Source organism: Mus musculus, chromosome 13 (assembly GCF_000001635.26).
Source record: "Mus musculus strain C57BL/6J chromosome 13, GRCm38.p6 C57BL/6J".
Classification (NCBI taxonomy): Eukaryota; Metazoa; Chordata; class Mammalia; order Rodentia; family Muridae; genus Mus; species Mus musculus.
This window is the reverse complement of record NC_000079.6, coordinates 4,363,502-4,391,259: the sequence shown is the minus strand read 5'-3', so window position 1 is coordinate 4,391,259 and position 27,758 is coordinate 4,363,502. Positions and strand designations below refer to the sequence as shown.

The 27,758-nt window shown below is 39.5% G+C and overlaps 1 pseudogene across 2 annotated transcripts; it reads left to right on the top strand.

The window, feature by feature from the left end:
- Gm9973 lies at positions 1-26,710 on the top strand (annotated as a pseudogene). Of its 2 annotated transcripts, XR_382022.2 has the most exons (4): positions 1-123; positions 8,560-8,727; positions 11,773-11,933; positions 26,471-26,710. The product of XR_382022.2 is annotated as a predicted gene 9973, transcript variant X1 (transcript). The 2 variants fall into 2 exon arrangements; XR_873104.2 differs by lacking the exon at positions 8,560-8,727 and having other exon boundaries at positions 26,471-26,706.
- Positions 26,711-27,758: the final 1,048 nt, after the last annotated feature.

Sequence of the window (27,758 nt, the reverse complement as noted above, 5' to 3'; positions counted from 1 at the left end):
ACACATACAGTCTTTGCATGATCAGAAGAATGAAGAGCAATGAGTTTCAAACAGAAGTGTGTGGAACTCAATGATGGCCACCTCATGCCGGTACTGGGCTATGGCACTTATCAAAATCCAGAGGTAATAAAAAATGAAATGTTAAGGGTGGAGGGTCGCAAAAGAAAACTGACACATGATATGTGGGAGGTGAACTCTCCCTTTTTATCTATAGTTCATAGTTTCTGCTAACTGGGGCTACTCTATGTTAAGAACAAAAATAGGTAGAAGTTACCCTAACAGAGTCTAATTAGGCCATTGGTGATAGATTGATATGATTGAAACTCCTGGTGTTTGATTGTTCTGGGCACTCATCTCCCAGTTTCAGTATATTTCCCAGCTTTCTTCTAAATATGAAAGCCTTTCCTCCACAAAGCTGCCCCACAGCTTCCTTGACTTGATACTAATAAAATTGGGAGTTGTTTCTCAGTTTATATATACAATACAGGACATACTTCTTCCTTGCTTGCAGTAAGAATAAACACTAGAAAATAGGTATGACAGAAGTGGCAGGAAATGAGAAGCATAGAATAGTAGGCAGAAGAGTACTTGTGTTCTCTGCAGGGACACCTCCAGCAATTCCCAGTAACTGTTGAAATTGAGATAAGTAGAATTTGCCACATAATACTAACAACTGTGAGGATTTACATGCATGTAAAATATAAAAACTGGGAGAGCTCTGACTTTATGGAAGATTCTATGAACTATTGACTCCTGTATTGATAAAGATGACACTATAACATGATGTAAAGTGGAGAACTTAGTAGCCTAGAAGCAAGTCGAGAGTCCATAATCTTCCTTAGACTCTTCAACTGTGTGACATTGGAAAGGTTAGCTGAATTGTGCATGCATGTGTGTACCTCTTGCATACCTGTGAAGATTATGACAAGACTTAGATGTTTTGAAATAACCAAAGTAGTAGGAAGGGCAAGAGAGAGCAATGTGTCCTTCTAAAGTTTCATCTTGATGAATCCCCTTCCTCCAAAGAAAGGCAGGCTGGTGTTGGGAGAGGAATGTAAAAACCACTATCCTTTCATTGTAATTTTATTAAGGAAAGAAAGTTTTTTAAATGATTAAACTGCATGTATTGGATTGTCTTCTGCTCTACCCTTAAGAAATAAATTCTCAAGCCATGACCGAAACGTAAAATAATAATAATAATAATTTAAAATGCTACTTTAGACAGATAGATGTCCGCAAAGAATAAACTTGTGTTTTAATTGATGACAGATATAGCAGAAGCTTCTTACATAATGATGGCAGGTCACATTTTTAAATGCAAATCTAAAGGCTATAAATTTTCCCAACTGCTGTTTATTTAGTGACACAGAGTAAAGTTCTGTTTTCCAAAGGTTTCAAGTATCACAGCAGAACCAGTTCAAGGCCTCTTCCCAATCTCACTATTAGTGACATCTCGATTTTGTTTTCTACTTCGTAACTACTGGGAATATTAACTGTGTCTTGACTGCCTCTGCCAGCAGTGAATATGTGTATTTGATTTTCTTTGGACAAGTAGAATCTGTGTTGTGCTTCCATAGGGATAAAGGTGATGACTGTGAGACATTTTAGGATGTGATTTAAGAGATTTTCTGTTAGACATTACTTATGCATTGTTACATTTCAAAGCTGGTGGGATGAAAGTTCTGTGTCTTCCCTGGGAAAATTCTCATAAAAATACCTAGGAATAATCCTCATAGAAACCTGTAATACATTACTCCCATATTCACTACAGCGATATTTCCACTCTGGTCATTTTATTCTTTCTCACTACTAAGTTGATAGTGTATGAATGGGCAAGATACCTCAGCAATAAATGTGAAGCCTGCAGGATTAAAGACAGCTACTAAAAATGTTTCCTTTGGCACCAAGCTGGCACCTGATATTAGAAAAAAAAAAAGTTACATAGGTTATTTTAAAGTAGCAGTAAGTGCCACAACTCTTAGTCAACTGGGCCATCTTGTGGCTATAGGGCCCAATCATTTGAACAGGTATATCACAGGGCATTTCTATGACCCGGAAGTTTGAGTAAGAGCCTATTTTTTAACATAGGTTCCAGTTGTTGGAAATACCTCAAAGAATGTTTAATGACAAAAGTTGATTGGGACAAGATCCTTTGTATAAACTGAAAGCTACCATAACCCTCTCTGAAGATGAGATGTAATTAAATTTACAGATGCCCAGCAAAATTTTGGTGTCTCACCCTGTCAGAAGCTATCAGTCGCTCAGCATTGGCCCAACACCAAATTCCTATAATTGTTCAACCAACTAGTAAATCAGCTACTTCTGCCCTGGTTAATCAATACCCAATGACCTTTGAAACTAAAAGGGGAATTACTGTCCATTTTTCCTGGCTTAAAGAGACAGACATCTTAGTGTCCTGCCAGCCACCCTGGAATATCCCTCTCTAAACTATGAAGAAATCTAAAACCCCTGATTCTCATGAATCTGGTCCTTTGAGAATAATAGGTCTACACCGTTGTGGACATGAAAGATGCACCACTGTTCAGCATCTCATTGATAGGGGTGAGTCACCATCTTTATGCATTTAAATGGACAGACCCACTTGGGGTTTACAGCAAGCAACATACCTTGACCAGATTGCCCTAGAATTTAAACACACTAAATACAGACTTCTTGTCCTTTTATCAGAGGTTATTTAGTGTCGCGTCTGCTCTCGACCAGCAAGAATGACACGACCACCAGTCCTTCTAACAGCAGTTTATTCAGCAAACTTCTGTCTTCATCTCTCTTGCTTCAACTTCTTCTCTCATCTTTCTCCCCAAACCCCGGGCCTCTCACTCTTATATACTCTCAGCCCCCATCCACTCACGGCAGGCCACATCACATCACCAGGCACGCAGCTTCAGCTAATCAGGGCAGCAGGGGCATGTCTCCAACAAAATGGATTTGCCAGTATCCTGGTGCACCTACACAGCTCTCACGATGGTTGTGGATTATTTTCAGGTGTATGAGGAAGTCAGGTGCAAGTCATAAGACTTAGCTGCAGTCCCTGGCGCCTTCTTGGGACTGCTGCCACACCCGCTCCTCACAATTTAGGAAAATAGATCATAGAAGGTCACTGAGGAACTGCTGTAGGAATACAAACCTTAGGATACAAACTGTTGGCTAAGAAAGCCAAACTTTATTGTAAGCTACCTATCTTGGCTACCAACCAAAAGGAAGCAAAAGGAGCATGTTTCAGAGGAGTGTTGCTGCCATCCACCAGATCTCCACCCCAAAGATCAAGAGACAAATTTGAGTATTTATATTTGCAGCTGAATATTGTTGCCTCTGAATACCAGAGTTTGTGGAAATAGCAAGGCCTCTATACACCAGCACAAAGAGGGCACTAAGCCCATTCTCGCCTGAGACTAAACACAAAAGACAAAAGGGATTTTAACCCAAACTTTGGAGTCATGGAAATGCCCTGTGACATACCTGGCCAAATAATAGTATCCTACAGAAAAAACAAAACAAAACAAAACAAAACAGCCCACGTATCTAAGAGTTGTGATAGCCACTACTAATTTAATAAAAGAAAGCAAACAAGTTAACTTTTGTTCAAGATCTTATACTCTCTGCATCTCTTGACACAGTTGAGGCCTTTCTCCATGGAAAACCAAAACACTATCTGTCTAGTGACTGTGATACAGTACTAGGCACTACTCCTAGTGCAACCTCAAGTCTATTTTGAGAAAACCATCACCATCAATTTAGCTATACTCTTGCCTCAAGGGCTCATCCATGGCTTTTTGGAGATGAAAAATGAAACCATGTACATGGGAGCTTCAGTAGTTACTTTAACCAAACCAGGTACTTCAGCCCAGAGAACACTACTGATTGATATGAACCCAGGCTATCAGATAAGGAAAAGAAAAGAGTTCACCATCATATACACAGATAATCAGTCAGTATATTTTTACTACCATTCATGTCCACAGTATGATGTATAGACAAAGGGGGCTTCTCATGGAAGGGAAAAATGGTATTAGAAAGTGTTGATCTTCCTAGAGGCTATTTGTCTTCCACTAAAAATTGCTAACCTCAACTGCTAGGGTTCTTCTGACCCTGCTGTACAAAAGACAACCGTAAAACCAGTGTGTTCTTCTCCTAGTCTGATGACTTACCACAACCTGGTACTGCCTGAAACTTTGTACTAAACAAAATATGGTGGAGGATATCAGAGGGAATGATCATTCTTCTAGAACCAATTGACAGGACTATTGGGTAACTAACATACATCAGAATACTCTTCTGGGGTCCACAAAACTTTCTGAGTTACTCAGATCAAGGTATGTTATACCTAGTCTGGCCAGTTTAACTTGGGATATCTCAACCAGATAGCAGGTTTGTGCTGAAGTGAATCTAAAACAGAGAACTTTTACCCAGGAAGGGGTCCAAATGAGAGACCAACATTTTCACAAACTCTAGAAAAGTGACCTCACCAATATCCAGTTTGTTGAGGGAGGATACAATTACTTGTTAGATTTTTTTTTATTATTATTAGGTATTTTCCTCGTTTACATTTTCAATGCTATCCCAAAGGTCCCCCATACCCACCCCCCTAATCCCCTACCCACCCACTCCCCCTTTTTGGCCCTGGCGTTCCCCTGTACTGGGGCATATAAAGTTTGCAAGTCCAATGGGCCTCTCTTTGCAGTGATGGCCCACTAGGCCATCTTTTGATACATATGCAGCTAGAGACAAGAGCTCCGGGGTACTGGTTAGTTCATATTGTTGTTCCACCTATAGGGTTGCAGTTCCTTTTAGCTCCTTGGGTAAATTTTCTAGCTCCTCCATTGGGAGCCCTGTGACCCATCCAATAGCTGACTGTGATCATCCACTTCTGTGTTTACTAGGCCTCGGCATAGTCTCAGAAGAGAGAGCTATATCTGGGTTACTTGTTAGATTTTAAAGATACCTTTTCAGGACTAGTAGAAGCATTCTCCACCTGGAGTCAAACTGTTCAAGTAGTACCTAAAAATCTCCTCCAAGAACTGGTCTTCTAATTTGGCATCCTCCAAGCAATGGGGTCAGACCATGACCTGGCTTTCATAGCTAAAATCTTTCAACAGCTAAAGCTTTAAAACTTCATCTTACATATAGACCTCAGTGATAACAACAACAACAAAAAATGTTAAAATAAACTAACAAAACTCTCATTAGAGTCCAGCAAAGATGGAGAGGCCTATTACCTTGCTTTGATTCAGTGTGCTACACCCCATATAAGAAGGAATTTACCCCCATCCCCCAAGGAGATTATGTCTGAAGACCTCTTCCCATTGCTTCCTAGGCTCAGAAACCAAGAGTTGGCAGAACTCTCAAGCCATTTCTTTCTCAAGTCACTATAAGCACTTTAGTCCTCCACAAATTAGAATGTCCAAGAGATGCAGCCAACCTCTGAGTCTACCACCTGTTTCCTCTTGTTCCAGTATGATGATACTGTCTGGGTCAAGCAGATAGCTGAGGAGGAACTAAAATTAACTCAGAATGGAAGCCATATGGTGATTCTTTCCACACTTATGGCTGTGTAGGTGGCTGGCATTAAACCCTGGATTCACCATACCCAGGGCAAGAAATTGAAATGGATGGTGCTAAATGAAGTGTCTCTGATGACAAATCCATGGAAATTAATATATATTTGTGTCTCTAGGTCCTTCCATTCCCTGATGCTCTACCTCCTCCTAAGGCATGTGTTTTAAACTTTGGGTATGAGCACAGGGTCATGGTTCAACCACACTAAGGCCTAGACTAGGAAGAGAGGAAAACAGATACAAGGATTGCATTAGCTAGTATGACTATAGACCAGCAATCTAATAATATTCCATCTTCTCTCTCTCTCTCATATATATATATATATATGATATAAAATTTTAACTTTGAGATAAAAATAGCATTTATAATTCTATTCTGTCCTCCAGCTGGGCCCTCCAGTTACCAGAAACAAGGTAACTTCCATTTGTAAAAACTGGGGCCATAAAACTGAAGATTCCTGAAATTTTTCTTTAAAAGGATTCTGGCCTTTGGAAAACAGGAAAAAAAAATACTGCAGAGTCAGATCCTATGCCACAGGAATAGACCCTGTCATAAAGTTAATCATTCCTAGCTAAATAAAAATCAGCCACAGTTTCTGGTTATGCTTGAATACCTAGCCAATGAAAGATCTTGGCAAAATGTAAAAGGACACAGAAGCCCTGAAATTGGCAAGATAGACGTCATTGTTAGCAGAACTAGCTTCACTGATTTAGAAAAATAGAGGTGCACAATGCTTTGGCCACTCCTTGAACCTGTGTGTCTGCCAATGTTTTGACCAGGTGTGTGCCCATTGCTGCACCTTCATTAGACTCTTTCCTTGTACCCCTCCCATACCCATTTCTTGAGAATAGACATTGTTTAGATCTGGAAATCCCCTACTCTCCTCCTTCTCCTTTCCCCTCTGAGGGCCTATAAAAACTGGGAACTCTTTCCCCTCGAGGTCGAATCCTCTACTCCTGCGTGGGATATGAGTCGTCCCCAGAGCTCTGGCTTTCCCCGAATAAAGCCTCATGTGGTTTGCAACAAGCTCGGTCTGTCGTGAGTTCTTGGGTGTCTGCTATTTTCCTGAGGCCTGAGCGAGGGGCTCCTCTCGGAGTCTTTCACCACTATACAATATACAGATAAGAGCTAATGATTCTGTCAACCCATTGACTGGCAAAACTCACTATGGCTGGGGGCAGCCCAAATTAATGTTATAAGACTTACAAGGGGATAAAACTTGTCTAATGTCTGAAAACTTTAACCTAGGCACATACCCTTATTCTGATGCCTGCTATTCTCCTTCATGTGTAAATTCAAATGGATAACATTACTGGACCTCTGAGACAACTTGGTCGGCATGTAGCAATGGTTTGACTAAACATTCCTCTTCTGATGTTTTCCCTGCTGAGTACACCTATTGATCAGGACCTGAGTCCTTACAAAACAGCAGTTATATTCTCTAAAAGAAATTGTCCAACAAATCTGGAGAGATTTATACATACTTCTTATGAGATTAAAAAAAAAACTATCTCTAGCTTTGAAAGAAAACCTATTTCTATCCTAATTATTCAACAGTAAATTAAAAAAAAATCTTGCCATGGTTGGGAAATAATTTGTGCCATTATCTGCTCTCTTGGTCTCCCTGAATAACTACTCTGCTGTTACTACTTGCTGAACTTTTAATTCTCATTCTGATTGGATAACAGCATCTTAAACTAAAACAAAATAAGCCCATGATGTTACTCAATCAGTGTATTAGTTAGGGTTCTCTAGAGTCACAGAACTTATGGATAGCCTCTACATAGTAAAGGAATTTATTGATGACTTACAGTCTGCAGCCCAATTCCCAACAATGGAATGGAAGTCCAAGGATCTAGCAGTTACTCAGTTCCACATGGCAAGCAGGCGAGGGAGCAAGAGTGAGACTCCCTTCTTCCAATGTCCTTGATATTGTCTCCAGCAGAAGGTGTAGCCTAGATTAAAGGTGTGTTCCACCACACCTTTAATGCCGGATGACCTTGAACTCAGAGATTTAATATTCTGGAATCCATAGCCACTATGCCTCAAGATCTCCATACCAAGATCCAGATCAGAACCTTCTATCTTCAAGCCTCCAGATAAGGGCCACTGGTGAGCCTTCGATCTCGATTGTAGTTCATTCCAAATATAGTCAAGTTGACAACCAGGAATAGCCACTACAGTCAGTATGACCATTGAGGAATGTAGCAGGGCCCTAGAACTTAGTAAACACCCATATAGCACAACTGACTACAGGAAGTTTTATTCAGGCTGTAAAACTAAACATGTAGACAGCACTGCCTGTCAAAACTGAAACAGAGGCCTAATCCATCAAGGTCCATAGTTCTGGGAAAGTCTCTAAATCTACTAACCTTACTTTTTGGCTTCTGTGGTTCTGCTTCTGGGTAACTGTCCTTGTTAACTGAAGTATGTCAACCCAGGATATAGTTTTTGTGCTTAAAAACTCACAGTGAAGAAGACTCAATACTACACTAGGGTTCTAAAATGCCCAGTGTAGTCTTTTTTTTTTTTTAATATTTTTATTAGGTATTTTCTTCATTTACATTTTCAATGCTATCCTAAAAGTCCCCCATACCCTCCCACCCACTCCCACTTTTTGGCCCTGATGTTCCCCTGTACTGGGGCATATAAAGTTTGGAAGTCCAATGGGCCTCTCTTTCCAGTGATGGCCCAGTGTAGTCTTAAGTCAGCTAATAAAGACTTTCTATTGGCTTAAACCTATGTTCCATCAGTCTTCTCTGCTGAATACCCCAAAACAGGTAAAAGGTAACTCTTGAGAAAGTGACTGCTTCTGCCGATGTTATTCATTCTGCTCACTGGAAGTTCTGTAAAGGCTTATGGAAAAGAAATTGTGAAACCTGATTCTAGGAACTGATCTCTTGACAGTGATTTTTAAAGGTGATTTTTAAATTCATGTCTTTCAGCACGTCTTCATCCAAATCATACCATTGCTTCCTCCTCTAGGTTCCTGCAAGTAAGATTTTAGAGTCTACTAAAATGGCAATAGATACTGGGTTCCACCATATTGATTCTGCTTATGTGTACAAAAATGAAAAGGAAACAGGACAGGCTATTTGAAGTAAGATTGCTGAAGGTGTTTTGAAGAGAGAAGACATATTTCTCACTACAAAGGTACTGTGTGAATAGTAGGCTTGTGTATGAATTAATAAAGGGTGATATAAAACATCTAAAATTACAGTATTGCCTTAAAGAAGTATGCTTGTTGGTATAATATTTACCTACATATTGAAAGATTCTCGAATTCCCGGCCCATGTACCAAATGAAAGACCCTCGAGGGAAGACCCTCACTCAGACACTCAAGTCCCGGGACAGCCGCGTACCCAAGAAGACACTGAGACCATACATAAAATGTAGAAGGTAAGATTTAATAAAGCAGCGACATGAAAGCACACAGACCAGAGCTCTGGGGTCGAAATAAAGCAGCAACATGAAAGCACAGAGCTCTGGGGTCGAAACTCATACACCTAGTGGCACCTAGTGGTGTAGAGGAGAATCGACGACCAGCCAAAATTTTTCACAGGCTTATATAGTAAAACTCAAAGGGGGAGAACTGGGCAGGGAAAGTACAAGTTTACATCACTAGGGAGTTCTGCCAAGGGACAAGGGGTTCTGCCAAAGGATTCTACGTAACTAAGGAGTCATGTCCTATCAAGGAACCTACGTAACTAAGGAGTACCCGGTTCATTTTGAGGTTGTTTCAGGAGGCCTTTATCTCAAAAATGTTCTTGGTCGAACTTTAGGGTGAGGAGTTTTGGGGTGAAAAGTTTAGGAGTGTTCCGAGAACAACCTCTAGATGGGAGGGGGTGGGCTCCGAGGTAAAAAGTTCATGTTCTCACAAGAGGCCAGTAATTTTTCATTCTTCAATATCATCACATATAAATCTTAGTTTCATTCTCTGAGAAACATAGGCTTCATAACTATTTAAAAATGTATGACTTTCAAATCCCTTTCTTTCCTGAGCTCAGGTTCAGTGCAGCATAGCTCAGTTGGATCTGTGAACTCAAACATGAACTTGATCAATTTTAGTTTTTGTTTTGTTTTGTTTTGTTTTGTTTTGTTTTGTTTTTATGGCTTGGGTGTCTAAGAATACCTGAATATTTAGAATATTAATATTTTTCTTTCCTACTGAAAATAAAAGGATATTAGAGTTCATGTAATGTTAAATGACATCTATCCAGTTCATGGAAATTTGTATCCAATGAATATTAAGAGTCCATAGCTAAAAAAGAAAAATAACCTAAAAATGAAGTCCATAGCACATCTTTGATGACTTATATTAATAAAAAATGCTAATATATTTCCAGGGAATTGAAGAGATGGGATACTTATAAAAAGTTTAGCTTTTGTATATGCTTGGGGTAGGGAGTGGTTATATTAAAGTGTGTGGCCTTGTTGGAGTAGGTGTGTCACTGTGGGTGTCAGGTTAAATACCCTAGTACTAGCTCCCTGGAAGTCAGTTTTCTCTTAAAGGCCTGCAAGTGAAGATGTAGAGCTCTCTTGCCTCCTCCTGCACCATGCCTGCCTGGATGCTGCCAAGCTCCCACTTTGATAATACTGCACTGAGTCTCTGAACCTGTAAGCTAGCCCCAATTAAATATTTATAAGAGTTGCCTTGGTCATGGAGTCTGTTCACAGCAGTAAAACCCTAAGACAGAAGTTGTTATCAAGAGTTGGATATTGCTGTGATAGGCCTGACCATGCTTTTGTCTGAAAGACCTGGCACAAGAGGGTTTAGTGGAAAATTTCAGTATGTGGCATGAGGCTGTTTTTGTGATATTTTGATGAAGAATGTGGCTGCTTTCTGCCATTGTCGGAAGAGTCTACCTGAGGCTAAGGTAAAGATGTTTATATTAATTGCATTTAAAAAGGAAATCTCAAAGGAAAAAAAAAAGCAGAAACTTTATACTCTGGTTAAGTTTCATGACAAGCATTTTGAATAAGCATATCAAGCCCTGAAAGAAGAAATATGAAATATATGGTTCAAGTATTAAATGGGCACCAGGAAGTCAAAAGGATCAAGCAACTTCATATAAAACCAGAGACACTGAAATTTATAGAGGAGAAAGTGGGGAAAACCCTCGAAGATATGGGAACAGGGGGAAAATTCCTAAACAGAACAGCAATGGCCTGTGCTGTAAGATCAAGAGTCGATAAATGGGACCTCATAAAATTGCAAAGCTTCTGTCCTGGCCCGCAGGACAGTCAAACAGGGTCTGAGGAGCCACCTGTGGAGAGAATGAGAGGTGAGAAACACAAGGACAGACAGCAAATCTGATTGATCATACTATCAAATTTTTATTGTTCCCAGGCAGGTTTTATGCTCACAGAAGCAGGGTATGGGGAGGGGGATGATGCAGAATTGCTTTGTTTCTGGGAGAATGCACCTTTCCCAAAAGCTGGATATTGGCTAGGTAAAAAGTTCAGCAGGAGGAACAGAACAGAATGGGTTGCTAGGTACCTGTCCACAAGATCTATAGCTATTTGTTCTTAACTGGGGGTAGTACTTCTCCATAGAGGCCTCAACTTTTTCCCACAGAAATGTCAACTAAGCTAATATTTTTCACTAAGGCCAAGACTTTGTAAGTAAGCACTTATGGCTGACAAGGCAGTTAACATTCAAACAGGGTCGCTCCCACCACCTCCCCCTCCCCCTTCTGAATTAAATTTAATAAAGCCACACTTAACTGAGGTGATCAAATAATCTTCTCATCATTGGATGAGTGGGCATTACCATGGCTGGGGGGACATTGACCCGATTTCTCCCGTGGGTGCTGTCACAAACCCATACTTGTGGCTCTTGGTATCTTTTGGGGAGGGGAGGCAGAGCCTTAGAAAAATTTTTTACTTGTAATCGAAACTAGATACCAGCCTCCATCTAAACTGGGTTTGTCTCTCAGGGAACTCAGAAACGGTCTATTTGGACCTTCCCCTGCAATACTTAGTTTGCACCCATGCTGGGCCCATACCGGATTTGTATTTATCACGAACCAGCATGCACAGTTCTGAGTTTTGTGCAGCTCCCATAGGAGAATTGTTATCCTCAGACTCAGTAAGGCCTCTACAAGAATTATGCCAATTGTAACACCACAATTTGTGGCTCTTAAGCTATAGTAGGAGCTGGAGGTCACCCTTCTTCGTCTCTATTGTCTCCAAAGCCTGAGGAACCAAGGGGACTCTGCATTAGCAGCAAGGGTGGAAAACTGGAGACGAGTCATTGCTTCTGCCTCGGTGGGAGGAGGATCTTCTTCGTCTGAGTCCTGGATATCCAGCTGATGGTAGTGGACTACAACTGGCTTACTTAAAGCAGCTTCAATCTGTGAGTTAACAAAACTGGTTAATTTTCTAAAGGCCCAGGGGCCAAAAGACAAAAGCAGCAAAATACCCATGAAAGGTCCCAAAAGTGTGGGAAGCAAGGTGGTGACCCAAGGAGAAGTAGAAAACCAATTTTTATACCAATATTCTTGTTTCTCTCTGTTGCGTTTTCTCTCTTCTAAACTAGCTCTAACTTTGTCTATGCTATCTTGAACTAAGCCAGTCTTGTCAGAGTAAAAACAACACTCTTCTATCTGAAATTTCTGTCTTTGTAGCCTTAATATTTGTTATATCCTGTCTTATTGCTGAGACCACTACTTCTAAGACATTAACCTTTGCCTACAATTTTTTTATCTACAATAAGTTGCTAATATTCTTATGCATATCATTAACAAAATGATCAGTATGCAGCTGTTGATCTAAAGCTGTGGTAGATATTGAAGTTAAAATTGCAATTAAAGCAGTAAATCCTAAAATTGCTCATTTGACCTTTTTCAAGTTTGCATTCCCAGATTTTTAAACCAAGGATCATTTCCTAATTCTAACAGGCGGCAAAACATATGCAAGTCTCTATAACAAAATCATAACAGCAAATTCCTTATCTAAATTAGGATCTACACAATTAGTTAATTGACAACAATTACAATAAATGTGAAAAGATTTATCAAGATTGGTGATTTTAACTTTTAAAATTATCTAACAATATAGCATATATGTAAGGTACAAAAACTTTTACAGCTATAGGGGAGTTGGCCTGAATGGCTCAAAACAGTGTCTCTGATGAAATCTTGTTAAATACACTGTAGCAGTCTCTCTGCCTCACGAGTCCTCATTTATAGTTGTCCTCAAATTGACGCCAGGTTGGCTCTGCTTGCTGTAGCCCATGGCAAAGATAGGAAGTTTCTTCATCTTGTTTGCAAGTGGCTGCTCTCCCTGATTCTTCTTTCTCTGTGCACTCAACACAGCTTTTTTGTTATCACTGCCAGGGCACTCATGAACTCACAGGTCAGTCTGTCACACGAATCATTCTGGAAGCTAGCATGCTTCTGTAGCGTTCTGTGGAAAAAACAGAAACACCGCCCCCTTTTCCCCATAATAACCTTCTGTTCAGGCTCATGCCATGTGTCAATGAGTGGGTCCTTTTCATCTCACCTAGACATGATTATGTCTAGTTTTAAGATACTATAAGGCATTTATTAAGTTCTTTGACATCTAAATTTCAAAATTCTTAAAAATGAAAGTATGATTTAAATAATGTGCATGGGGTTATAATTTCTCCCCTTTTTTGTTTTAAGAAGACAGAGTTTTTAAAGTTCTATAATACCTTGTCTTTGAGAATTATAAAATTGTTGACAAAACCACTTAAATACTGAACTGTTATAGTCAGTTTTAATATAACATGGACAGTGACTAATTACACTTTCAATTGTTTCTCTTGAAGAGAGATTGTAACTAGAATGCTTGAAAAGTTATTATAGTCACATGTGTATAATTTATTTATTAATCAGAAATAAGAGAAAGTCCTTAAGTTGTCTTTGTGAATAACTATCTTCTAGAGAAGAAAAGCTTCATCAGTAAGTCTAAAACCCAAATAATTATAAGGATCCTGAGTTTGTATCTTTTTAGGAGCTATCTGTAATCTTTATCAGTTAAAGCTTTATGTAAACTTCTATAACACAAAAGCAAATCCTGGGGGTCTTTTCCAGGCATCCCAGGACAATTTCTTAACTATCCAAAAACAGTCTTCTTAAAGGAACAGTATTTTTTCGTTTTTTTTTATATATAAGTTGCATAAGCAATTACAAGCTAGAGAATTAATAGCATCTGAGGGATGAACAATTTTTAAGCAATTGCAAGCTCTGAGATATAACATTTACTATTAATATATAACTTAAAGTTTGATTGTTCAACATTTTTAAACACCATCTACAGCACACAATTTAATTATCTGTGCTGAAAAGAATAAGCATGTGATTCAATTCACATATACTTTTCTCTCATATAAAGGCTATTTTTTAAACACAGTAAATGGGATGCATGCATGCATGAATTTATAGAAGATATAGGAGCATGAATAAAAGCAAGTTTTAACTTATCTATGGGATAATGATTATCAATTTTACTTAATATGATGGTATGCAATAGATCAAACATCAATATTCTGCAATAACCAAATTAATGGCTGTTTGGAACAAGGAAAAGACACTTATACATATAAGCAAACTCTGTACACTATCACTTTATATAAAGTAGGCAAGTCAAATCGCAATGTCTTGATAAATTCCATAGCCTGATTGACCTTTTATAAACTTTGAATTTAAACTTTATTTAGAACAACATCTGGCTAGGTCTGTAACAAGGCTCTTTCAGCTAAAAGAAAGGGAGGGAGAGCTGAAGCCGCATGAATTTCTCTAGTCACGGTTTGCAAAACAAAAGAAGTACCACACAAGCCTCGCTGAGGCTGCTCTCCTCCGAGCTTAGCATCAACCCAAATGCAAACATTTCCTCAATCTGAACATTTGCCAGAGTCCTGGCCCAAAGATTATCCCTATTTTGAAGTATCTTTAAAGACCTGTTTTCCTGAGCGCCACTTATCCCGTCCCGTGGGATTCAGTTATTCATGGGTGCGAGGGGGACCACAAACCTGGAAGGAGATGGGAGGAAGAAAAAGAGAAATAGGATACCAGGAAGGGTACCTATTGAGGTCTCGTTTATTATGCTGAGGTGCCTTCTTTTTAAAGCATACATCGCGGGGAATATGGGAGGGGTCGAGGGAGAATTATACAAAGAACAAAGAAGTGGGCATCTGCTGACATGGGGGCCGAAGTCAGGCGCCAGGCAGCGGGCACTCTGCATCTAATCTCTGGAATATCGACCCTCCTTGACAGCCTTGGGTGTCAGGCTGGGCTCAAGTGTAACTCATGTCCTTGGATGGCATGGGAACTCAGGAAGAGATAGGGAAGAGGGGACTATAATTCAGCTTTTACAGCCTTAGGTGCCAGGAAGGGAATAGGGAGGAAGGGGGTGATAACCAGTTCTTAGCATGAGGCCATTTGGCCTGTTAGGGAGATTGTGAAGAGCTCACTTTCTCACGGGATGGTCTCTGACATCCCCCTTCCTTTTAGTATAGAATGACCATGGTGATTTTATTCTTTGCTAAGGCAGGGATAGAGGCCTGACCTCCAGTGACCAAAGGGGACCTTGTAATGGCTCCAGTCCTCCTAGTGTTGTCCAGTGAGGCATGGGGGCCATACTCGTCCTGATGTCTTTTTTTCCTGGAGAGGGGATAGATTTTGGATATCAACCCCTATGCAGTCAGGCTTGTCCCTCAGGGAACCCAGAAAGATGTTTTTAGTTTTTGCTTTATTTTTCCTTGCAGTGCTTTGCCTCGCAGCCCAAGCAAGAACTTAGACCGCTGGTCAGAGGGGGGTTCTGGGTGACCCCTCTCTACTTGGTCCTAGGGCGGGAGTCCCCTTTCTTAGGTTGGGTGGAGATGACCTTTGGGAACACCCTGGAGGGAATAACAGCCTTGTCTCAAATCTCTTGATCCTCCATAGCTAACTTATGATAATGCACCTGGATAGGTTTTGCTGCCAAATTATCTATCTGACATTTCACAAAATTGGTAGTCTGTTAAGGGCCCAGGAACCAAAAGAAATAAGCAAAACCAATCCAATTAACAGTACCAAAATGGAAGGAAGTAGAGGTTGAAAACCAATTTTTATACCAGGTCACTTGTCTCTGTCTCTGTCTCTCTGTCTCTCTATTTCTCTGTCTCTCTGTCTCTGTCTCTGTCTCTCTCTCTGTCTTTTTTCTAAGCCTTCTCTCTCCTTTTTCATGCTTTTTTTTAACCATCCCTGTCTTATTTACATAAAAACAACACTCTTTCCTAAGAGCTGCACACAGCCCTCTCTGCTGTAAAAAGAGTAAATCAAATTGGTGGAGATCTTAAAAGTGGCCCAAACAACATCATTTTGTCTCTGAGAGGACCACTCAAATATAATTCCAAGGGAGATGTCTATAGTTAGGAGATTTGGGTGGAGGCAGTTGAAGGTTGGTGGTAATTCTGATCAGCCACAGGATCATGAGTAGGATCATTCATTTGGAGCAGCATCTAGAAAGGAAATGAAATTTGTCTCAGGAGGAGATGATTGCTCCATTCTGGACACAGATGGGTTAACAGTTTTTACTCCTTCAATTCTGGACACAGGCAGGTTAACAGTTTTTACTAGCCTCTCTGGTAACCATCTTGGAACAGCATTTTCTTTGTTATAAATGCAATCAGACCCTTGTCCCCATATAAGGACTGGATTGGGTTCTTTCCATTGTCCAATGAGGGGATCTTTCCATCATACTAATGCATGAGAATCTTTTGACTTAGGATGCCACAGGCAGTCAGCTACTGACCTGCCTTCATTATCCAGAGACAAGAAGTTAAGAACAAAGAGAGCATGACTGAGCCTGTTTCAGGGTGTCAAAGGAGAATAGGCATCTGTAACTTCAGTCAAACTCTGAAGCATATTTTTGAGAGTCTGATGGGCTCATTCTATGATGCCCTGGCCCTGAGGATTATAGGGAACACCAGTGACATGTTTAATATCAAACTGGGAACAAAACTGTTGGAACTTAGTTCCTGTATACCCAGGGCCATTGTCAGTCTTAATAATCTGTGGTTTTCTCATGGCAGCCATGCACTGTAAAGTATGTGTTATCACATCACGTGATGCCTCTCCAGAAGGGGAAGATGCATGTATAAGGCCACTATAGGTATCAGCTATAACATGCACATATTTTAACCTTCCAAAGGAGGGAAAATGGATAATATCCATCTGCCATCGTTCATTAGGAATGAGTCCCCTGGGGTTAACTCCCAGGTGAGGAACTGGCAGCAGAGTGGCACATCTACCACGGGACTTAACAATTTCTCTTGCTTGATCTCTAAAAATCTTGAACATTTGGCGTAAGATAGGAGCATTTAAATGATGCAAAGCATGAGCCTGTTTAGCCAAATCTATGGAATCAAGTAAGGTGGGGAATGCTGCACGAGTGGCCCCGTCAGCTAGAAAATTTTCCATGTGAGAGAGGATCACCCTATGCCAGAATGGGCTCTCAAGTGTCCCAAAAAAAAAAAAAAAAAAAAAAAAAAAAAAAAAAAAAAAAAAAAAAAAACAAAAACAAAAACAAAAAAAAACAAGGCACAGTCCTTTCAATAATTAGGGATTGAATCTCCACAAATAATTTGGAAGCAGGCTTAATATATGGGACTGTCTCTAAAACAGAAATAAAATGAGCCACATAAGCACTGTCAGTATACAAATTAAATGGGGTCATTGGTAACATTTTAAAAACCTAAAAACTGCAAACAATTCCACTAGTTGGACAGAGGAATGTGGGGACTGCACTGAAGTAACCTGATTTTGTACAACATAGGCAGCTTTGCCTGTTGAGGAACCATCTGTAAACACCAAGGTGCCTTCAAGGAGTGGAGTTTTGGAGGTAACTTTGGGGAAAACCAAGTAATGCATGTTTACAAATTGTATAAGGGAGTCATTAAGCAGCCTCCGAAGACACAGCTGAAGGAAGGGAGGCACCTTTGAATTGGCTCGGCCAGTTAGCAGTGGAGGACGCTTACAGAACAGGGCTTTTAAATTTCATCAAACTCAAGAATCTCAGGACAGGTGCAAACAAAACAAAACAAAACAAAACAAAACATTTAAAAGCAATACATAGGGGCCCAGGTAGCTTCACAAGCAATTTCTCCTGGTAACTTCTATTACCCTATGCAGGGATACACAGCTAGCCCTGGAACTCACTGCCATCAAAAAAAGGGCAGCAGAAATGAAATCCACAATATTCAAATAATGTCAGTCAAATCAGACACGGAATGGTTTGGAGCAACTGACACAACCTGCACAGAACACATCTCAGGAAGACGAATTGCTCTGGTACAGCAGCATATGTCAGTGCACATGAAAGGCAAGAGCAGGGGGAAGGTATTAAATCAAGCCATTTGCCCTCTAATTGCTGGAGAGCTCTAAGCAGATGCACTTGCTCCGTTCAGGTTTTCTACCATGTTGCACAGAGATGCCACCTCGGCAGTTAACTGGCGGCTGGCACCGGTCATGGCAGACAAGTCAAAAACTACATCTAACATCCCATAGGGTAATGGTAGAAAGAAAGATGGGAGTGAAGCAACATTTCTCATCGGAGGAGCTGAGGTCAGGATGATTGTAGCAGGTTGGGAGGAGCTGCCTCTCCTAAGAGAGCCGACTTCAGCAGGTACCAGCTCCTTATCAATATTAATAAGGGAAGGGTGAGGGTCTGCCATCCTAATTTCCTCCCTAAGTGGAGGCAAAGAAAGATCCATAACATCAGTCACAGAGGGCGAAGCAGGCAAGGATCCTTCTCTTAAAGGGGGGAAGGAGGTATATGAGTCACCAGATTAGCAGAAGGAGAACGGGACCAGGCAAACTAGAAGCTGACTATCCAGTGAGGAGTACAGTGGAACATTAGGTGGATGTTCAGGAGAGATCTCTTCCCAAGTGTTACAGCTCTTGGAACAAAAGATGCAGACGATGGAGTAGTTCTCACATACCTTTAATTCCATGTATAGGATTTATAATACAGTTTTGGGAGTGATTCAAGGTTTGACAGCAGGTACCTCTCATTGGCTTGGACTGAGAGTTTAGGGGAAACCTTATTTGCATGTGGGAAGGCTTGGTGCTACTCCTACATGACTGATAGCCACACACCTCTCCCATGGGAGCTGTGGGGGCAGTAACTTTGACAGGAGCCAGGGCTCCAGGAGACATGATTGAACACCTTCTGTCCCATGTAGGTGGAAATCACCACCCATCAGGTCCCCGGGGTTCCAGACCTTTGCTGGACTGGATACCAAGCTGTTTGTGCACATCCCACTGCCCCACACATACCATGCATGTATTTTGGGTATGAGTTACCTCACTCAGGATGGTATTTTCTATTTCCCTTCATTTGCCTGCAAAACTCAGGATTCTGGGTTCTTAATAGCTGAGTAGTATTCCATTGTGTAAATGAACCACATTTTCTGTATCCATTCTTCTGTCATGGGACATCTAGGTAGTTTCCAGCTTCTGGCTATTAAATAAGGCCACTATAAACAAAGTGAAACATGTGTCCTTGTGACATGGTAGGGCATCTTTTGGGTACATTCCCAAGATTGGTTATAGCTGGGTCATCAGGTAGATCTATTTCCAATTTTCTGAGGAACCTCAAGATTGATTTCCAGAGTGGTTGTACCAGGTTGCAATCCCACCAGCAACAAAGTGTTCCTCTTCCTCCAAATCCTCTCCAGCATGTACTGTCACGTGTGATTTTGATTTTAACCATAGATAGATAGATAGATAGATAGATAGATAGATAGATAGATAGATAGATAGATAGATAGATACTCAGGGTCGTTTTGATTTGCATTTCTCTGATTACTAAGAATTTTTGAATATTTCTTTAGGTGCTTCTCAGCCATTTGAGATTCCTCAGTTGTGAATTCTCAGATCAGTTCTATACCCCATTTTTTTGATGGGGTTGTTTGGTTTTATGGTGATTAACTTCTTGAGTTCTTTATGTATTTTGGATATTAGCCCTGATTTGGATTTGGGGCTAATGAAGACTTTTCCCCAATCTGTAGGTTGCTGATTTGTCTTATTGAATATGTCCTTTGCCTTACAGAAGCTTTCCAGTTTCATGAGGTCCCATTTATCAATTATTGATCTTAAAGCATGAGCCTTTGGAGTTCTGTTTAGGAACTTTCCCTCTGTGCCAATGAGTTCAAGGCTCTTTCCTACTTTCTCTTCTATTAGATTCATTGTATCTGGTTTTATGTTGAGAACCTTGATCCTCTTGAACTTGAGCTTTGTACAAGGTGACAAATATGGGTTTATTTTCATTCTTCTACATACAGACAGCTGGTTAAAACAGCACCCTTTATTGAAGATGTTTTTTTTCCATTGTATATTTTTGGCGTTTTTGTCAAAGATCAAGTGACTGTAAGTGTGTGGTTTTATTGCTGGGTCTTCAATTCTATCCCATGAATCAACATGTCTGTCTATCTACCAATACCAAGCACTTTTTATTACTATTGCTCGGTAGTAAAGCTTGAGGTCAGGGATGGTGATTCCCCCAGCTGTTCTTTTATTGTTGAGAATTGTTTTCTCTATTCTGAGTTTTTGCCTTTCCAGATGAATTTTAGAATTGCTCTTTCCATGTCTTTGAAGAATTATGTTGGGATTTTGTTGGAGATTGCATTGAATCTATAGATTGCCTTTGGTAGGATGGCCATTTTTACCATGTTAATTCTGCCAATCCACGAGCATGTGAGATCTCTCCATTTTCTGAGATCTTCTTTGATTTCTTTCTTGAGAGACTTGAAGTTATTGTCATACAGGTTTTTCACTTGTTTGGTGAGAGTTACTCCAAGATGTTTTATATTATTTGTGGCTATTATGAAGGGAGTTGTACCCGTAATATCTTTCTCAGCCTGTTTATCCTTTGTATAAAGGAAAGCTACTGATTTATTTGAGTTAATTTTATATCCTGCCACTTTGTTGAAGTTGTTTATCAGCTGTAGAAGTTCTCTGGTAGAATTTTTGTAGTCACTTATGTATACTATCATATCATCTGCAAATAGTGATACCTTTATTTCTTCTTTACCAATGTCTATCTCTTTATCTCTTTTTGTTGTCTAATTGTTCTAGCTAACACTTTGAATGCTATATTGAATACATATGGGAACAGTGGGCATCTTTATCTTGTACCGGATTTCAGTGGGATTGCTTCAAATATGTCTCCATTTAATTTGATATTGGCTGTTGGTTTGCAGTAAATTGCTTTTATTGTGTTTAGGTATGAACCTTGAACTCCTGGTCTCTCCAATACTTTTAACATGAACGGGCGTTGTATTTTATCACATGCTTTTTCTGCATCTAAGGAGATGATCATGTGATTTTTTTTCCCTTGTGTTTGTATATATAGTGGATTATGTTAATGGATTTTTATATATTAAACCAACATTGCATCCCTGGGATGAAGCCTACATGATAGTGATGAATGTTGGTTTTGATGTGTTTTTGGATTCAGTTTGTAAGAATTTTATTGAGTATTTTTGCATCAATATTCATAAGTGAGATTGGTCTGAAGTTCTCTTTTTTGGTTGGTTCCTTGTGTGGTTTAGGTATGAGAGTAATTGTGGCTTCATAGAACAAGTTAGTTAGTGTTTTCTTCTCTTTCTATTTTATAGAATAGTTTGAGGAAAATTAGTATCAGGTCTTCTTTGAAGGACTGGTAGAATTTTCCACTAAATCCATCTGGCCCTGGGCTTTTTTTGGTGGGAGGTTTTTAATGATTTCTTCTATTTCCTTGTGCGATATGGACCTAGATTTTCCAGTTTTGTTGATTATAAGCTTTTATAGTAGGTCTTATGATTTATTTTTATTACCTCGGCTTCTGTTGTTGTGTCTCCCTTTCAATTCTGATTTTATTAATTTGAATACTGCCTCTTAGCCCTTTAGTTAGTTTGGCTAGGGGTTTATCTATCTTGTTTTTTCTTGCAAAGAACCAACTTTTGGTTTTGTTGATTCTTTGTATTGTTTTCTTTGTTTCTATTTGTTTGATTTCAGCCCTGAGTTTGACTACCTCCTCTTGGGTCAGTTTGCTTCATTTTATTCTAGAGCTCTCAGTTGTACTGTTAAGTTGTTAGTGTAAGATCTCTCCAGTTTCTTTACCAGGGCTCTTAGTGCTATGAACTTTCCTTTTAGCACTGCTTTTATTGTGTCCCATAGGTTTGGGTATGATGTGTCAACATTTTCATTAAATTCCAGGAAGTTTTTACTTTATTTCTTTATTTCTTCACTGACCAAGTTATCATTGAGTAAAAAGTTGTTCAGTTATAACATGTATGTGGGCTTTCTGTAGTTTTTGCTGTTATTGAAGACCCACCTTAGGCCATGGTGCTCTGACAGGATGCATTATTATGCAATATTATGGTATTATGTCAATCTTCTTGTAACTATTGGGGTTGTTTTGTGACCAATTATATGGTCGATTTTGGCGAAGGTACAATGAGGTGCTGAGAAGAAGGTATATTCTTTTGTTTTAGGGTGAAATGTTCTGTAGATATCTGGTAAATCCATTTGTTTTCTATTTCAATGACCCACCCATTGGTGAGAGTGGGGTGTTGAAATCTCCCACTATTTTTGTGTGTTTTGACTTTTAGTAAAGTTTCTTTTATGAATTTGTGTGCTCTTGCATTTGGGCCATAGATGTTCAGAATTGAGATTTTTCTCGTGGTGAATTATCCCCTTGATGAATATGAAGTGTCCTTCTTCATCATGCTTGATAGCTTTTGGTTGAAAGTCTATTTATTGGATATTAGGATGGCAACTCCAGCTTGTTTCCTGGGACCATTTGCTTGGAAGACCTTTTTCTACCCTTTTACTCTGAAATAGTGACTGTCTTTGTTACGAGGTGTATTTCTTATATGCAGCAAAATGCTGGATCTTGTTTGTGTATCGATTTTTGTTAGCTTATGTCTTTTTATAGGTGAGTTGAGTCCATTAATACTGAGAGATGTTAAAGAGAGATGACTGTTGGTTCATGATATGTTTGGTTTTGTAGGTTGCTTTATGTGCTTGTGGCTCTCTGCCTTTGACTTTGTAAATATGTAATATCTTGTCCTTCCTTTCGTGCAGGTATCTCTTCCTTGTGTTGGAGTTTTTCTTCCAGGGTCATCTTTAGGGATGGGTTGGTAGATAGATACTGTTTAAATTTGGTTTTGTCCTGAAATATTTTTGTTTCTCCATCTATGTTGAATGAGAGTTTTGCTGGGTATGATAGCCTGAGCTAACATTTGTGTTCTTTTAGAGTCTGCATGACCTCTTACCAGACTCTTCTGGCTTTCATAGTCTCTGTTGAGAAGTTTGCTGCAATTCTGATAGGTCTACCTTTGTATGTTACTTGGCTCTTTTCCCTTGCAGCTTTTAATATTCTTTCTTTACTCTGTGCATTTAGTGTTTTGATACTCATGTGACAAGAAGATTTTCTTTTCTGGTCCCATTTATTTGGTGTTCTATAGGCTTCTTGTACTTTTATGTCCATCTCTTTCTTTGGGTTGGGGAAGTTTTCTTCTAGGGTTTTGTTGAAGACATTTTCAGGGACTTCAAGCTGGGAATCTTCTTTCTTCTCTATTCTGTTTATTCTTAGATTCGGTCTATTCATTTTGTCCTCGATTTCCTGGATGCTTTGGGTAAGGAGTCTTTTATATTTTGAATTTTCTTCGACAGTTGTGCCGATCTCTACTACCATATCTTCTACACCTGAGATTCTCTCTTCTTTCTCTTGTATTCTGCTGGTAATACTTACATCTGTAATTCCTAACCTCTCTCCTAGACTTTCCATTTTCAGGTTTGCCTCTATTTGTGTTTTCTTTATTGTTTCTACTTCCACTTTTAGGTCTTGGGCTGCTTTAATCAATTCCTTCAACTGTTTACCTGTGTTTTCCTATATTTCTTTCAGTGAGTTATTGTTATCCTCCTTAAAGGACTCTATTATCTTCATGAGATAGGATTTTAGGACAGAGTCCTGATTTTCAGGTCTGTTGGTGTATTTAGGGCTCACTGTGGTGGAAGAACTGGGTACTGATGATGCCCACATATTTAGGTTTCTTTTGCTTATGGTCTTGGTCTTGCCTTTCACCATCTCGATATCCATGGTGTCTGTTGGTGTAGATGACAGTATGAAGTCTGCCTCTTTTGTCCCAGGGTTGCTTCAGGTTTCCTGGTTGACCTGTGTCCCTGGCTGTATCTTGTGGGCCTTCCAACTAGGGGGCTTTTCACAGGGGCAGAGAAGCTGCTGATCTGTTGCCCTGGCTGCAGTAGATCTCCTGTGAGGCCTTCAGACTGTTGGGTCTTCCCTGGAACAGTCAAGCTGTTGTCCAACAGCCCTGGGTGCAGTGAATGCTCAAATGCACTGAAAACATTGGATGCTAAACTGCTCTGTGTACAGAGGACCCTCAACTGCTCTGAGTGCACTGGGTCCAACTGCTCTGAGTGCAGCCAGTCTTCTAGGATGGATCAGAACATGGTTTCTTCACAGGAGCAGACCAACTAAGAGTCTGCCCCCAGGAGAAAGGACCAGGCAGAAGGGGTTGAAGGGATGAAAGGAGAGTGGTATTCAGAAGTGCAGGGGTTTTGGTTGGTAATGGGTCCCCAGTCCACCAGGCTCCCAGCAGCAGCTTCGGGACTCAGGGCTTGGGAGGTGGGGGTTGGGGGGAAGGTGGCTCTTACCAACTACTCTGAGTGCAGCTGGTCCTCTAGGATGGATCTGGATATGTAGTCTTCATGAAAGCAGACTAACTATGAGTCTGCTCCAACAAAAAGACCATGCAAAAGGGGTGGAAGGGACAGAAGTAGAGGGCAGAGGTTTTTGTGGGTGGTGGCTCCAGAGTCTACCAGGCTCCCCAGGCAGCTCTGGGACTCAGCAGAGGAGAGTGCTGGGGGGAGGTTCTTACCAACTGCTCTAAGTGCAGCAGGTTCTCTAGGATGGATAGGGATGTGGGGTCTTCACAGAAGCAGACCAACTAGGACTCTACCCTAGCAGAAAGGACTGGGCAGAAGGGCAGAATACACTTTCAATATAAAAATAAGAAAATGTTTTCCAAATCCATGAAAAGAGGCCAAACTGGTTCAAAAGCTAATAGAACAGCAAATAGACAAGACCAGAAAAAACCAGTTCATGGTAAATCAAAATTGAAACATTAAATATACAAAAAAATAAATCATCTTAAAAGGTGCTAGAGTGGAACACCAAGTAGCATATAAAATCAGGACAATAAAGACAACAGTCAATTATTTGACAAAAACTTTAAAAACAATCAGGTCTTGGATATGTACTTTAAATTCTGAAAGACCACAGCTTTAAACCTATACTAGTATCTCCAGCAAAACTACTCATCTGGAATGAGGGAGAAAAGAATACATTTCATGAGCAAAAACCTGAAAGAATCCATGGTCTAAGCCACTCCTATGGGGGTTATTAGAAGTTATTCTTGCATTGAAGATATTGAGAGCCAAGCTGATCTAAGGGTCTCCCTGAGAACCTGCTGCATGGAGAAGGAACATAACTCCTTGTATAAAGCAAACAGCAGGTTTGACAAAGTCAGTAATAATCTGGGTCATAGGGGAGCTCCAACTTTATTCTGAGAAATTCACCCAAAGAGGATATGATTATCAATCGCAAGGCTTCTATCTGCCTTGTGGATGGTATACTTGGGTTATCCTTCTTGATTAGCTTCCTGATAACTTTGATCTCTGCTTATTCTACCATATTTCTCTGCTGAAAATTGTATATACTTCTAAAGAAAACTCTACATACCAAAAACTGTACTTCTTAATAAGCTTACTTAGCATAAAATTCAACTAATGCAAGATGTCATGATCCCAACTTTTTTACTATTTTTATTTTCTGATATCCTGCCTCACCACTTTAGGGTCTTCATTGAAATCTTGGGGTTCACAGTGTGATCATGTGTCCTGCAACATAGGAATAAATATGACAATGTTTGAAAGAGGATTAGAAGATCTACAATATAAAATTGTTGTATATGCATGTTATCATTATATTTTTGTTGCTGTAGAGAAGAATAAAGGCACAAGAAGAGATTAGCTCAATGATTAAATCAGTTTTAAATAATAAATATTTTCCCCAAATTTTAAAAATTAATAATTTTTATCACTACATATTTTGGATTGTTATTCATATATAGAGGTTTACAATTGTTACTGTTAGTTCCTTGGACATGGAAGCCCATTTTTGTTTTTTTGGGTTTTTTGTTTGTTTGTTTGTTTGTTTGTTTGTTTATTTGTTGAGACAGGGTTTCTCTGTGTAGCCTTGGCTGTCCTGGAACTCACTTTATAGACCAGGCTGGCCTCGAATTCAGAAATCCGCCTGCCTCTGCCTCCCAAGTGCTGGGATTAAAGGCATGTGCCACCACCGCCCGGCCATGGAAGCCCATTTTTTACTGATATTCTTTTTCTAACTCAAACTAACAGAGTACACTGTAGATGATGGTAGTGAGTGAATAATTAATGGTTACTAAGAGTTATACAGAAGTCAAAATGGTAGGCATTAAAGTGCATGGTAAGATGTTTTTATGTTGAACTAAAGATGACATGTTTTTCTTCTTTTACTGGAGACTAACGTTGGAAAGGATTTTAGACATTTCTTTCTTTCATTGATGCTTAAAGGAAGCTAAGGAAGATGAATGTTTATGAACACTGATCTTTGTGTTTTCTGTCCTAGAAGAAGGGACATAATTGTTAAAAATTCTAAATGATATTTTTAAAACATTTCTTATAAAACATTGTAAATGACTGTAGGAATATCTTATTCTACAACCAATCAGGGAACGAAACAATTAGCATTCACTTTGATGGTGGCTTCCCAGAAGTTGGAGCTTTACATTGCAGATACAGACCATACATCTCATGTTTGTTTGCATTTCCTATTTAGTCTTGTTCACCACCCAGAGTATCCATTTTTGGAGGAATATTAACATGGGGACCTAATCATGACTTCTGCCTGATGTCCCTGTGTGTGGACAGTGATGCTGGTGATATGACCAAAATGCTGTTGGATGGATTTGTCATTTCTGATCAATCTGGGTTGCTTAGCAATTCACATTCAGCCGAAGCTTCAGTTAATGATCTCAAAGAAAAGGAATATAATTTTGATTATGTTTTGAAATAAAAATAAAATTCTTATCAAAAGATAATTTCTTGTGTGTGTGTGTGTGTTTCTTGGATTATTATGACACAAAGTAGCTTTGTTGGTAGTTATAGGTTGTGTTTGGAGATAACCGTGTCCATTTTATAAACATTTCAGGTTTGAGGTAGGTAGTGTTTTCAGTCTGGGTAATGGCTGTTTCCAGATAATTTATGAGTCAGTGATCCTCAATGATTCAATAAGAAAACACTGCACATAATCCAGATATCTCTGAGTAGAACATTAGTCACATGTGACAAGGTTACCCAACAGTGTAGGGACTCTCTCTAGCTGCTTAGCAGTCTTGGAACTGAAGAATAAGGCATACCAGATGTAGGTTAGGCTAAAGAGAGGACATGAAAACTACCTTAGTAGGATCATTAAAAGTGAGGATGGGGGACATCAGGAAGAGAGAGGTGATCAGAGTTCTACCCAGGAATGATGTCAAGGTTTTGTGTGTGTGTGTGTGTGTGTGTGTGTGTGTGTGTGTGTATTCTTAGTGGACTTTTAGATATATAGCATAGTGAAGATTATTTTATCTGTTGTATCTAAACTAATAGGACAGTAACTTTTTTGCTGTTTACATGGTGAAATTTTTCTTGATGAAGGCATCATTTTATACAGAGTTTTAGGGACAGAAAAAGACCTAGGGGTTTATAATAAGAATATTAGAACTTTTAAAATTTATATAAACTCTTTATGTAATAAAGAGCTTTATTTACGGAATAACAGTTTTCCTGAGGTAATTGTATTTAATTTTATTTTTTAATTGCTTTCAAATTCTCACTACATCCTCAAGCTTCTACAAAAAAAATTATCAGTGTAAATTGTGGGGAGAATGTATCAAATTTGAAGGTGCTGCACATGGAGGAGAATGTTGCAATTTTTTTCTTGGGTCCAGGACATTTGAACTGAGATGCTGGTGTATAATGTCTAAGTAGTAGATGAACCAGGTACCAGGATTAAAAAAGAAAATACTCAGATCTCCAAAGAGATGGGCAATGGTAGAAATGTCCTGGAGCTCAGGCAAAGGGAA